Below are 10,000 nucleotides of genomic sequence, written 5' to 3' on the forward strand. Positions count from 1 at the left end.
AAGATCCAAAAGCCAACTCTGGTGGGACTCGAACGCACAACCTTTGAATGGCTTTCATGATAGATCACCTAGAAGTCCAACGCGCTGTCCATTGCGCCACAGAGTCTCTTGAAGACAGCAAATGCTGATCCAAAACTTGAAGATATGAAGAGAAGCAACTAGTCCAGCACAAGATAATGCGTTGTAAATGTTTGCACCATGCTGGAATGAATACTTGATTAAAACGGTGCAAAAATTGAACTCGGAATGCAACAGACGGTGAATGCATTTTCATAGGATGAAATGGTGTTGTGCAAGGAGAAATTCCCTCGTTACGCTTCGGCCTGTTGTTACCCAATGGAAGATCCAAAAGCCAACTCTGGTGGGACTCGAACCCATAAACCTTTGAATGGCTTTCATGATAGATCACCTAGAAGTCCAACGCGCTGTCCATTGCGCCACAGAGTCTCTTGAAGACAGCAAATGCTGATCCAAAACTTGAAGATATGAAGAGAAGCAACTAGTCCAGCACAAGATAATGCATTGTAAATGTTTGCACCATGCTGGAATAAATACTTGATTAAAACGGTGCAAAAATTGATCTCGGAATGCAACAGACGGTGAATGCATTTTCATAGGATGAAATGGTGTTGTGCAAGGAGAAATTCCCTCGTTACGCTTCGGCCTGTTGTTACCCAATGGAAGATCCAAAATCAAACTCTGGTGGGACTCGAACCCACAACCTTTGAATGGCTTTCATGATAGATCACCTAGAAGTCCAACGCGCTGTCCATTGCGCCACAGAGTCTCTTGAAAACAGCAAATGCTGCTCCAAAACTTGAAGAAATGAAGAGAAGCAACTAGTCCAGCACAAGATAATGCGTTGTAAATGTTTGCACCATGCTGGAATAAATACTTGATTAAAACGGTGCAAAAATTGAACTCGGAATGCAACAGACGGTGAACGCATTTTCATAGGATGAAATGGTGTTGTGCAAGGAGAAATTCCCTCGTTACACTTCGGCCTGTTGTTACCCAATGGAAGATCCAAAAGCCAACTCTGGTGGGACTCGAACGCACAACCTTTGAATGGCTTTCATGATAGATCACCTAGAAGTCCAACGCGCTGTCCATTGCGCCACAGAGTCTCTTGAAGACAGCAAATGCTGATCCAAAACTTGAAGATATGAAGAGAAGCAACTAGTCCAGCACAAGATAATGCGTTGTAAATGTTTGCACCATGCTGGAATGAATACTTGATTAAAACGGTGCAAAAATTGAACTCGGAATGCAACAGACGGTGAATGCATTTTCATAGGATGAAATGGTGTTGTGCAAGGAGAAATTCCCTCTTTACGCTTCGGCCTGTTGTTACCCAATGGAAGATCCAAAATCCAACTCTGGTGGGACTCGAACCCACAACCTTTGAATGGCTTTCATGATAGATCACCTAGAAGTCCAACGCGCTGTCCATTGCGCCACAGAGTCTCTTGAAAACAGTAAATGCTGCTCCAAAACTTGAAGAAATGAAGAGAAGCAACTAGTCCAGCACAAGATAATGCGTTGTAAATGTTTGCACCATGCTGGAATAAATACTTGATTAAAACGGTGCAAAAATTGAACTCTGAATGCAACAGACGATGAATGCATTTTCATAGGATGAAATGGTGTTGTGCAAGGAGAAATTCCCTCGTTACGCTTCGGCCTGTTGTTACCCAATGGAAGATCCAAAAGCCAACTCTGGTGGGACTCGAACCCACAACCTTTGAATGGCTTTCATGATAGATCACCTAGAAGTCAAACGCGCTGTCCATTGCGCCACAGAGTCTCTTGAAGACAGCAAATGCTGATCCAAAACTTGAAGATATGAAGAGAAGCAACTAGTCCAGCACAAGATAATGCATTGTAAATGTTTGCACCATGCTGGAATAAATACTTGATTAAAACGGTGCAAAAATTGATCTCGGAATGCAATAGACGGTGAATGCATTTTCATAGGATGAAATGGTGTTGTGCAAGGAGAAATTCCCTCTTTACGCTTCGGCCTGTTGTTACCCAATGGAAGATCCAAAATCCAACTCTGGTGGGACTCGAACCCACAACCTTTGAATGGCTTTCATGATAGAGCACCTAGAAGTCCAACGCGCTGTCCATTGCGCCACAGAGTCTCTTGAAGACAGCAAATGCTGATCCAAAACTTGAAGATATGAAGAGAAGCAACTAGTCCAGCACAAGATAATGCGTTGTAAATGTTTGCACCATGCTGGAATGAATACTTGATTAAAACGGAGCAAAAATTGATCTCGGAATGCAACAGACGGTGAATGCATTTTCATAGGATGAAATGGTGTTGTGCAAGGAGAAATTCCCTCGTTACGCTTCGGCCTGTTGTTACCCAATGGAAGATCCAAAATCCAACTCTGGTGGGACTCGAACCCACAACCTTTGAATGGCTTTCATGATAGATCACCTAGAAGTCCAACGCGCTGTCCATTGCGCCACAGAGTCTCTTGAAGACAGCAAATGCTGATCCAAAACTTGAAGATATGAAGAGAAGCAACTAGTCCAGCACAAGATAATGCGTTGTAAATGTTTGCACCATGCTGGAATGAATACTTAATTAAAACGGTGCAAAAATTGATCTCGGAATGCAACAGACGGTGAATGCATTTTCATAGGATGAAATGGTGTTGTGCAAGGAGAAATTCCCTCTTTACGCTTCGGCCTGTTGTTACCCAATGGAAGATCCAAAATCCAACTCTGGTGGGACTCGAACCCACAACCTTTGAATGGCTTTCATGATAGATCACCTAGAAGTCCAACGCGCTGTCCATTGCGCCACAGAGTCTCTTGAAAACAGTAAATGCTGCTCCAAAACTTGAAGAAATGAAGAGAAGCAACTAGTCCAGCACAAGATAATGCGTTGTAAATGTTTGCACCATGCTGGAATAAATACTTGATTAAAACGGTGCAAAAATTGAACTCTGAATGCAACAGACGATGAATGCATTTTCATAGGATGAAATGGTGTTGTGCAAGGAGAAATTCCCTCGTTACGCTTCGGCCTGTTGTTACCCAATGGAAGATCCAAAATCCAACTCTGGTGGGACTCGAACCCACAACCTTTGAATGGCTTTCATGATAGAGCACCTAGAAGTCCAACGCGCTGTCCATTGCGCCACAGAGTCGCTTGAAGACAGCAAATGCTGATCCAAAACTTGAAGATATGAAGAGAAGCAACTAGTCCAGCACAAGATAATGCGTTGTAAATGTTTGCACCATGCTGGAATGAATACTTGATTAAAACGGTGCAAAAATTGAACTCGGAATGCAACAGACGATGAATGCATTTTCATAGGATGAAATGGTGTTGTGCAAGGAGAAATTCCCTCGTTACGCTTCGGCCTGTTGTTACCCAATGGAAGATCCAAAAGCCAACTCTGGTGGGACTCGAACCCACAACCTTTGAATGGCTTTCATGATAAATCACCTAGAAGTCAAACGCGCTGTCCATTGCGCCACAGAGTCTCTTGAAGACAGCAAATGCTGATCCAAAACTTGAAGATATGAAGAGAAGCAACTAGTCCAGCACAAGATAATGCGTTGTAAATGTTTGCACCATGCTGGAATGAATACTTGATTAAAACGGTGCAAAAATTGAACTCGGAATGCAACAGACGGTGAACGCATTTTCATAGGATGAAATGGTGTTGTGCAAGGAGAAATTCCCTCGTTACGCTTCGGCCTGTTGTTACCCAATGGAAGATCCAAAAGCCAACTCTGGTGGGACTCGAACCCACAACCTTTGAATGGCTTTCATGATAGATCACCTAGAAGTCCAACGCGCTGTCCATTGCGCCACAGAGTCTCTTGAAGACAGCAAATGCTGATCCAAAACTTGAAGATATGAAGAGAAGCAACTAGTCCAGCACAAGATAATGCATTGTAAATGTTTGCACCATGCTGGAATAAATACTTGATTAAAACGGTGCAAAAATTGATCTCGGAATGCAACAGACGGTGAATGCATTTTCATAGGATGAAATGGTGTTGTGCAAGGAGAAATTCCCTCTTTACGCTTCGGCCTGTTGTTACCCAATGGAAGATCCAAAATCCAACTCTGGTGGGACTCGAACCCACAACCTTTGAATGGCTTTCATGATAGATCACCTAGAAGTCCAACGCACTGTCCATTGCGCCACAGAGTCTCTTGAAAACAGTAAATGCTGCTCCAAAACTTGAAGAAATGAAGAGAAGCAACTAGTCCAGCACAAGATAATGCGTTGTAAATGTTTGCACCATGCTGGAATAAATACTTGATTAAAACGGTGCAAAAATTGAACTCTGAATGCAACAGACGATGAATGCATTTTCATAGGATGAAATGGTGTTGTGCAAGGAGAAATTCCCTCGTTACGCTTCGGCCTGTTGTTACCCAATGGAAGATCCAAAAGCCAACTCTGGCGGGACTCGAACCCACAACCTTTGAATGGCTTTCATGATAGAGCACCTAGAAGTCCAACGTGCTGTCCATTGCGCCACAGAGTCTCTTGAAGACAGCAAATGCTGATCCAAAACTTGAAGATATGAAGAGAAGCAACTAGTCCAGCACAAGATAATGCGTTGTAAATGTTTGCACCATGCTGGAATGAATACTTGATTAAAACGGTGCAAAAATTGATCTCGGAATGCAACAGACGGTGAACGCATTTTCATAGGATGAAATGGTGTTGTGCAAGGAGAAATTCCCTCGTTACGCTTCGGCCTGTTGTTACCCAATGGAAGATCCAAAAGCCAACTCTGGCAGGACTCGAACCCACAACCTTTGAATGGCTTTCATGATAGAGCACCTAGAAGTCCAACACGCTGTCCATTGCGCCACAGAGTCTCTTGAAGACAGCAAATGCTGATCCAAAACTTGAAGAAATGAAGAGAAGCAACTAGTCCAGCACAAGATAATGCGTTGTAAATGTTTGCACCATGCTGGAATAAATACTTGATTAAAACGGTGCAAAAATTGAACTCGGAATGCAACAGACGGTGAACGCATTTTCATAGGATGAAATGGTGTTGTGCAAGGAGAAATTCCCTCGTTACACTTCGGCCTGTTGTTACCCAATGGAAGATCCAAAAGCCAACTCTGGTGGGACTCGAACCCACAACCTTTGAATGGCTTTCATGATAGATCACCTAGAAGTCCAACGCGCTGTCCATTGCGCCACAGAGTCTCTTGAAGCCAGCAAATGCTGATCCAAAACTTGAAGATATGACTAGAAGCAACTAGTCCAGCACAAGATAATGCGTTGTAAATGTTTGCACCATGCTGGAATGAATACTTGATTAAAACGGTGCAAAAATTGAACTCGGAATGCAACAGACGGTGAATGCATTTTCATAGGATGAAATGGTGTTGTGCAAGGAGAAATTCCCTCGTTACGCTTCGGCCTGTTGTTACCCAATGGAAGATCCAAAAGCCAACTCTGGTGGGACTCGAACCCACAACCTTTGAATGGCTTTCATGATAGATCACCTAGAAGTCCAACGCGCTGTCCATTGCGCCACAGAGTCTCTTGAAGACAGCAAATGCTGATCCAAAACTTGAAGAAATGAAGAGAAGCAACTAGTCCAGCACAAGATAATGCGTTGTAAAAGTTTGCACCATGCTGGAATAAATACTTAATTAAAACGGTGCAAAAATTGATCTCGGAATGCAACAGACGGTGAATGCATTTTCATAGGATGAAATGGTGTTGTGCAAGGAGAAATTCCCTCGTTACGCTTCGGCCTGCTGTTACCCAATGGAAGATCCAAAATCCAACTCTGGTGGGACTCGAACCCACAACCTTTGAATGGCTTTCATGATAGATCACCTAGAAGTCCAACGCGCTGTCCATTGCGCCACAGAGTCTCTTGAAGACAGCAAATGCTGATCCAAAACTTGAAGAAATGAAGAGAAGCAACTAGTCCAGCACAAGATAATGCGTTGTAAATGTTTGCACCATGCTGGAATAAATACTTGATTAAAACGGTGCAAAAATTGAACTCGGAATGCAACAGACGGTGAACGCATTTTCATAGGATGAAATGGTGTTGTGCAAGGAGAAATTCCCTCGTTACACTTCGGCCTGTTGTTACCCAATGGAAGATCCAAAAGCCAACTCTGGTGGGACTCGAACGCACAACCTTTGAATGGCTTTCATGATAGATCACCTAGAAGTCCAACGCGCTGTCCATTGCGCCACAGAGTCTCTTGAAGACAGCAAATGCTGATCCAAAACTTGAAGATATGAAGAGAAGCAACTAGTCCAGCACAAGATAATGCGTTGTAAATGTTTGCACCATGCTGGAATGAATACTTGATTAAAACGGTGCAAAAATTGAACTCGGAATGCAACAGACGGTGAATGCATTTTCATAGGATGAAATGGTGTTGTGCAAGGAGAAATTCCCTCGTTACGCTTCGGCCTGTTGTTACCCAATGGAAGATCCAAAAGCCAACTCTGGTGGGACTCGAACCCATAAACCTTTGAATGGCTTTCATGATAGATCACCTAGAAGTCCAACGCGCTGTCCATTGCGCCACAGAGTCTCTTGAAGACAGCAAATGCTGATCCAAAACTTGAAGATATGAAGAGAAGCAACTAGTCCAGCACAAGATAATGCATTGTAAATGTTTGCACCATGCTGGAATAAATACTTGATTAAAACGGTGCAAAAATTGATCTCGGAATGCAACAGACGGTGAATGCATTTTCATAGGATGAAATGGTGTTGTGCAAGGAGAAATTCCCTCGTTACGCTTCGGCCTGTTGTTACCCAATGGAAGATCCAAAATCAAACTCTGGTGGGACTCGAACCCACAACCTTTGAATGGCTTTCATGATAGATCACCTAGAAGTCCAACGCGCTGTCCATTGCGCCACAGAGTCTCTTGAAAACAGCAAATGCTGCTCCAAAACTTGAAGAAATGAAGAGAAGCAACTAGTCCAGCACAAGATAATGCGTTGTAAATGTTTGCACCATGCTGGAATAAATACTTGATTAAAACGGTGCAAAAATTGAACTCGGAATGCAACAGACGGTGAACGCATTTTCATAGGATGAAATGGTGTTGTGCAAGGAGAAATTCCCTCGTTACACTTCGGCCTGTTGTTACCCAATGGAAGATCCAAAAGCCAACTCTGGTGGGACTCGAACGCACAACCTTTGAATGGCTTTCATGATAGATCACCTAGAAGTCCAACGCGCTGTCCATTGCGCCACAGAGTCTCTTGAAGACAGCAAATGCTGATCCAAAACTTGAAGATATGAAGAGAAGCAACTAGTCCAGCACAAGATAATGCGTTGTAAATGTTTGCACCATGCTGGAATGAATACTTGATTAAAACGGTGCAAAAATTGAACTCGGAATGCAACAGACGGTGAATGCATTTTCATAGGATGAAATGGTGTTGTGCAAGGAGAAATTCCCTCTTTACGCTTCGGCCTGTTGTTACCCAATGGAAGATCCAAAATCCAACTCTGGTGGGACTCGAACCCACAACCTTTGAATGGCTTTCATGATAGATCACCTAGAAGTCCAACGCGCTGTCCATTGCGCCACAGAGTCTCTTGAAAACAGTAAATGCTGCTCCAAAACTTGAAGAAATGAAGAGAAGCAACTAGTCCAGCACAAGATAATGCGTTGTAAATGTTTGCACCATGCTGGAATAAATACTTGATTAAAACGGTGCAAAAATTGAACTCTGAATGCAACAGACGATGAATGCATTTTCATAGGATGAAATGGTGTTGTGCAAGGAGAAATTCCCTCGTTACGCTTCGGCCTGTTGTTACCCAATGGAAGATCCAAAAGCCAACTCTGGTGGGACTCGAACCCACAACCTTTGAATGGCTTTCATGATAGATCACCTAGAAGTCAAACGCGCTGTCCATTGCGCCACAGAGTCTCTTGAAGACAGCAAATGCTGATCCAAAACTTGAAGATATGAAGAGAAGCAACTAGTCCAGCACAAGATAATGCATTGTAAATGTTTGCACCATGCTGGAATAAATACTTGATTAAAACGGTGCAAAAATTGATCTCGGAATGCAATAGACGGTGAATGCATTTTCATAGGATGAAATGGTGTTGTGCAAGGAGAAATTCCCTCTTTACGCTTCGGCCTGTTGTTACCCAATGGAAGATCCAAAATCCAACTCTGGTGGGACTCGAACCCACAACCTTTGAATGGCTTTCATGATAGAGCACCTAGAAGTCCAACGCGCTGTCCATTGCGCCACAGAGTCTCTTGAAGACAGCAAATGCTGATCCAAAACTTGAAGATATGAAGAGAAGCAACTAGTCCAGCACAAGATAATGCGTTGTAAATGTTTGCACCATGCTGGAATGAATACTTGATTAAAACGGAGCAAAAATTGATCTCGGAATGCAACAGACGGTGAATGCATTTTCATAGGATGAAATGGTGTTGTGCAAGGAGAAATTCCCTCGTTACGCTTCGGCCTGTTGTTACCCAATGGAAGATCCAAAATCCAACTCTGGTGGGACTCGAACCCACAACCTTTGAATGGCTTTCATGATAGATCACCTAGAAGTCCAACGCGCTGTCCATTGCGCCACAGAGTCTCTTGAAGACAGCAAATGCTGATCCAAAACTTGAAGATATGAAGAGAAGCAACTAGTCCAGCACAAGATAATGCGTTGTAAATGTTTGCACCATGCTGGAATGAATACTTAATTAAAACGGTGCAAAAATTGATCTCGGAATGCAACAGACGGTGAATGCATTTTCATAGGATGAAATGGTGTTGTGCAAGGAGAAATTCCCTCTTTACGCTTCGGCCTGTTGTTACCCAATGGAAGATCCAAAATCCAACTCTGGTGGGACTCGAACCCACAACCTTTGAATGGCTTTCATGATAGATCACCTAGAAGTCCAACGCGCTGTCCATTGCGCCACAGAGTCTCTTGAAAACAGTAAATGCTGCTCCAAAACTTGAAGAAATGAAGAGAAGCAACTAGTCCAGCACAAGATAATGCGTTGTAAATGTTTGCACCATGCTGGAATAAATACTTGATTAAAACGGTGCAAAAATTGAACTCTGAATGCAACAGACGATGAATGCATTTTCATAGGATGAAATGGTGTTGTGCAAGGAGAAATTCCCTCGTTACGCTTCGGCCTGTTGTTACCCAATGGAAGATCCAAAATCCAACTCTGGTGGGACTCGAACCCACAACCTTTGAATGGCTTTCATGATAGAGCACCTAGAAGTCCAACGCGCTGTCCATTGCGCCACAGAGTCGCTTGAAGACAGCAAATGCTGATCCAAAACTTGAAGATATGAAGAGAAGCAACTAGTCCAGCACAAGATAATGCGTTGTAAATGTTTGCACCATGCTGGAATGAATACTTGATTAAAACGGTGCAAAAATTGAACTCGGAATGCAACAGACGATGAATGCATTTTCATAGGATGAAATGGTGTTGTGCAAGGAGAAATTCCCTCGTTACGCTTCGGCCTGTTGTTACCCAATGGAAGATCCAAAAGCCAACTCTGGTGGGACTCGAACCCACAACCTTTGAATGGCTTTCATGATAAATCACCTAGAAGTCAAACGCGCTGTCCATTGCGCCACAGAGTCTCTTGAAGACAGCAAATGCTGATCCAAAACTTGAAGATATGAAGAGAAGCAACTAGTCCAGCACAAGATAATGCATTGTAAATGTTTGCACCATGCTGGAATAAATACTTGATTAAAACGGTGCAAAAATTGATCTCGGAATGCAATAGACGGTGAATGCATTTTCATAGGATGAAATGGTGTTGTGCAAGGAGAAATTCCCTCTTTACGCTTCGGCCTGTTGTTACCCAATGGAAGATCCAAAATCCAACTCTGGTGGGACTCGAACCCACAACCTTTGAATGGCTTTCATGATAGAGCACCTAGAAGTCCAACGCGCTGTCCATTGCGCCACAGAGTCTCTTGAAGACAGCAAATGCTGATCCAAAACTT

General features: G+C 43.2%; 27 non-coding genes across 27 annotated transcripts; all 27 read right to left on the reverse strand.

Moving 5' to 3' along the window:
• Window positions 1-13: 13 nt before the first annotated feature.
• Window positions 14-106, reverse strand: trnar-ucu (transfer RNA arginine (anticodon UCU)). Its single transcript has 2 exons — window positions 70-106; window positions 14-49 (listed from the first exon to the last, which is right to left on the reverse strand). It is a non-coding gene; the product is annotated as a tRNA-Arg (tRNA).
• Window positions 107-694: 588 nt separating this feature from the next.
• trnar-ucu (transfer RNA arginine (anticodon UCU)) lies at window positions 695-787 on the reverse strand. Its single transcript has 2 exons — window positions 751-787; window positions 695-730 (listed from the first exon to the last, which is right to left on the reverse strand). It is a non-coding gene; the product is annotated as a tRNA-Arg (tRNA).
• Window positions 788-1,034: 247 nt separating this feature from the next.
• trnar-ucu (transfer RNA arginine (anticodon UCU)) lies at window positions 1,035-1,127 on the reverse strand. The gene is made up of 2 exons: window positions 1,091-1,127; window positions 1,035-1,070 (listed from the first exon to the last, which is right to left on the reverse strand). It is a non-coding gene; the product is annotated as a tRNA-Arg (tRNA).
• A 247-nt stretch (window positions 1,128-1,374) lies between these two features.
• trnar-ucu (transfer RNA arginine (anticodon UCU)) lies at window positions 1,375-1,467 on the reverse strand. Its single transcript has 2 exons — window positions 1,431-1,467; window positions 1,375-1,410 (listed from the first exon to the last, which is right to left on the reverse strand). It is a non-coding gene; the product is annotated as a tRNA-Arg (tRNA).
• Window positions 1,468-1,714: 247 nt separating this feature from the next.
• trnar-ucu (transfer RNA arginine (anticodon UCU)) lies at window positions 1,715-1,807 on the reverse strand. The gene is made up of 2 exons: window positions 1,771-1,807; window positions 1,715-1,749 (listed from the first exon to the last, which is right to left on the reverse strand). It is a non-coding gene; the product is annotated as a tRNA-Arg (tRNA).
• Window positions 1,808-2,054: 247 nt separating this feature from the next.
• Window positions 2,055-2,147, reverse strand: trnar-ucu (transfer RNA arginine (anticodon UCU)). Its single transcript has 2 exons — window positions 2,111-2,147; window positions 2,055-2,090 (listed from the first exon to the last, which is right to left on the reverse strand). It is a non-coding gene; the product is annotated as a tRNA-Arg (tRNA).
• A 247-nt stretch (window positions 2,148-2,394) lies between these two features.
• trnar-ucu (transfer RNA arginine (anticodon UCU)) lies at window positions 2,395-2,487 on the reverse strand. The gene is made up of 2 exons: window positions 2,451-2,487; window positions 2,395-2,430 (listed from the first exon to the last, which is right to left on the reverse strand). It is a non-coding gene; the product is annotated as a tRNA-Arg (tRNA).
• Window positions 2,488-2,734: 247 nt separating this feature from the next.
• Window positions 2,735-2,827, reverse strand: trnar-ucu (transfer RNA arginine (anticodon UCU)). Its single transcript has 2 exons — window positions 2,791-2,827; window positions 2,735-2,770 (listed from the first exon to the last, which is right to left on the reverse strand). It is a non-coding gene; the product is annotated as a tRNA-Arg (tRNA).
• Window positions 2,828-3,074: 247 nt separating this feature from the next.
• trnar-ucu (transfer RNA arginine (anticodon UCU)) lies at window positions 3,075-3,167 on the reverse strand. The gene is made up of 2 exons: window positions 3,131-3,167; window positions 3,075-3,110 (listed from the first exon to the last, which is right to left on the reverse strand). It is a non-coding gene; the product is annotated as a tRNA-Arg (tRNA).
• Window positions 3,168-3,414: 247 nt separating this feature from the next.
• trnar-ucu (transfer RNA arginine (anticodon UCU)) lies at window positions 3,415-3,507 on the reverse strand. The gene is made up of 2 exons: window positions 3,471-3,507; window positions 3,415-3,449 (listed from the first exon to the last, which is right to left on the reverse strand). It is a non-coding gene; the product is annotated as a tRNA-Arg (tRNA).
• A 247-nt stretch (window positions 3,508-3,754) lies between these two features.
• Window positions 3,755-3,847, reverse strand: trnar-ucu (transfer RNA arginine (anticodon UCU)). Its single transcript has 2 exons — window positions 3,811-3,847; window positions 3,755-3,790 (listed from the first exon to the last, which is right to left on the reverse strand). It is a non-coding gene; the product is annotated as a tRNA-Arg (tRNA).
• Window positions 3,848-4,094: 247 nt separating this feature from the next.
• On the reverse strand, window positions 4,095-4,187 carry trnar-ucu (transfer RNA arginine (anticodon UCU)). Its single transcript has 2 exons — window positions 4,151-4,187; window positions 4,095-4,130 (listed from the first exon to the last, which is right to left on the reverse strand). It is a non-coding gene; the product is annotated as a tRNA-Arg (tRNA).
• Window positions 4,188-4,434: 247 nt separating this feature from the next.
• On the reverse strand, window positions 4,435-4,527 carry trnar-ucu (transfer RNA arginine (anticodon UCU)). Its single transcript has 2 exons — window positions 4,491-4,527; window positions 4,435-4,470 (listed from the first exon to the last, which is right to left on the reverse strand). It is a non-coding gene; the product is annotated as a tRNA-Arg (tRNA).
• Window positions 4,528-5,114: 587 nt separating this feature from the next.
• On the reverse strand, window positions 5,115-5,207 carry trnar-ucu (transfer RNA arginine (anticodon UCU)). The gene is made up of 2 exons: window positions 5,171-5,207; window positions 5,115-5,150 (listed from the first exon to the last, which is right to left on the reverse strand). It is a non-coding gene; the product is annotated as a tRNA-Arg (tRNA).
• Window positions 5,208-5,454: 247 nt separating this feature from the next.
• On the reverse strand, window positions 5,455-5,547 carry trnar-ucu (transfer RNA arginine (anticodon UCU)). The gene is made up of 2 exons: window positions 5,511-5,547; window positions 5,455-5,490 (listed from the first exon to the last, which is right to left on the reverse strand). It is a non-coding gene; the product is annotated as a tRNA-Arg (tRNA).
• Window positions 5,548-5,794: 247 nt separating this feature from the next.
• Window positions 5,795-5,887, reverse strand: trnar-ucu (transfer RNA arginine (anticodon UCU)). The gene is made up of 2 exons: window positions 5,851-5,887; window positions 5,795-5,830 (listed from the first exon to the last, which is right to left on the reverse strand). It is a non-coding gene; the product is annotated as a tRNA-Arg (tRNA).
• Window positions 5,888-6,134: 247 nt separating this feature from the next.
• trnar-ucu (transfer RNA arginine (anticodon UCU)) lies at window positions 6,135-6,227 on the reverse strand. Its single transcript has 2 exons — window positions 6,191-6,227; window positions 6,135-6,170 (listed from the first exon to the last, which is right to left on the reverse strand). It is a non-coding gene; the product is annotated as a tRNA-Arg (tRNA).
• A 588-nt stretch (window positions 6,228-6,815) lies between these two features.
• On the reverse strand, window positions 6,816-6,908 carry trnar-ucu (transfer RNA arginine (anticodon UCU)). Its single transcript has 2 exons — window positions 6,872-6,908; window positions 6,816-6,851 (listed from the first exon to the last, which is right to left on the reverse strand). It is a non-coding gene; the product is annotated as a tRNA-Arg (tRNA).
• A 247-nt stretch (window positions 6,909-7,155) lies between these two features.
• Window positions 7,156-7,248, reverse strand: trnar-ucu (transfer RNA arginine (anticodon UCU)). The gene is made up of 2 exons: window positions 7,212-7,248; window positions 7,156-7,191 (listed from the first exon to the last, which is right to left on the reverse strand). It is a non-coding gene; the product is annotated as a tRNA-Arg (tRNA).
• A 247-nt stretch (window positions 7,249-7,495) lies between these two features.
• trnar-ucu (transfer RNA arginine (anticodon UCU)) lies at window positions 7,496-7,588 on the reverse strand. Its single transcript has 2 exons — window positions 7,552-7,588; window positions 7,496-7,531 (listed from the first exon to the last, which is right to left on the reverse strand). It is a non-coding gene; the product is annotated as a tRNA-Arg (tRNA).
• Window positions 7,589-7,835: 247 nt separating this feature from the next.
• trnar-ucu (transfer RNA arginine (anticodon UCU)) lies at window positions 7,836-7,928 on the reverse strand. The gene is made up of 2 exons: window positions 7,892-7,928; window positions 7,836-7,870 (listed from the first exon to the last, which is right to left on the reverse strand). It is a non-coding gene; the product is annotated as a tRNA-Arg (tRNA).
• A 247-nt stretch (window positions 7,929-8,175) lies between these two features.
• On the reverse strand, window positions 8,176-8,268 carry trnar-ucu (transfer RNA arginine (anticodon UCU)). Its single transcript has 2 exons — window positions 8,232-8,268; window positions 8,176-8,211 (listed from the first exon to the last, which is right to left on the reverse strand). It is a non-coding gene; the product is annotated as a tRNA-Arg (tRNA).
• Window positions 8,269-8,515: 247 nt separating this feature from the next.
• trnar-ucu (transfer RNA arginine (anticodon UCU)) lies at window positions 8,516-8,608 on the reverse strand. Its single transcript has 2 exons — window positions 8,572-8,608; window positions 8,516-8,551 (listed from the first exon to the last, which is right to left on the reverse strand). It is a non-coding gene; the product is annotated as a tRNA-Arg (tRNA).
• A 247-nt stretch (window positions 8,609-8,855) lies between these two features.
• On the reverse strand, window positions 8,856-8,948 carry trnar-ucu (transfer RNA arginine (anticodon UCU)). The gene is made up of 2 exons: window positions 8,912-8,948; window positions 8,856-8,891 (listed from the first exon to the last, which is right to left on the reverse strand). It is a non-coding gene; the product is annotated as a tRNA-Arg (tRNA).
• A 247-nt stretch (window positions 8,949-9,195) lies between these two features.
• On the reverse strand, window positions 9,196-9,288 carry trnar-ucu (transfer RNA arginine (anticodon UCU)). The gene is made up of 2 exons: window positions 9,252-9,288; window positions 9,196-9,231 (listed from the first exon to the last, which is right to left on the reverse strand). It is a non-coding gene; the product is annotated as a tRNA-Arg (tRNA).
• Window positions 9,289-9,535: 247 nt separating this feature from the next.
• trnar-ucu (transfer RNA arginine (anticodon UCU)) lies at window positions 9,536-9,628 on the reverse strand. Its single transcript has 2 exons — window positions 9,592-9,628; window positions 9,536-9,570 (listed from the first exon to the last, which is right to left on the reverse strand). It is a non-coding gene; the product is annotated as a tRNA-Arg (tRNA).
• A 247-nt stretch (window positions 9,629-9,875) lies between these two features.
• On the reverse strand, window positions 9,876-9,968 carry trnar-ucu (transfer RNA arginine (anticodon UCU)). Its single transcript has 2 exons — window positions 9,932-9,968; window positions 9,876-9,911 (listed from the first exon to the last, which is right to left on the reverse strand). It is a non-coding gene; the product is annotated as a tRNA-Arg (tRNA).
• Window positions 9,969-10,000: the final 32 nt, after the last annotated feature.

This window comes from Pungitius pungitius, chromosome 3 (assembly GCF_949316345.1).
Source record: "Pungitius pungitius chromosome 3, fPunPun2.1, whole genome shotgun sequence".
Taxonomy (NCBI): Eukaryota; Metazoa; Chordata; class Actinopteri; order Perciformes; family Gasterosteidae; genus Pungitius; species Pungitius pungitius.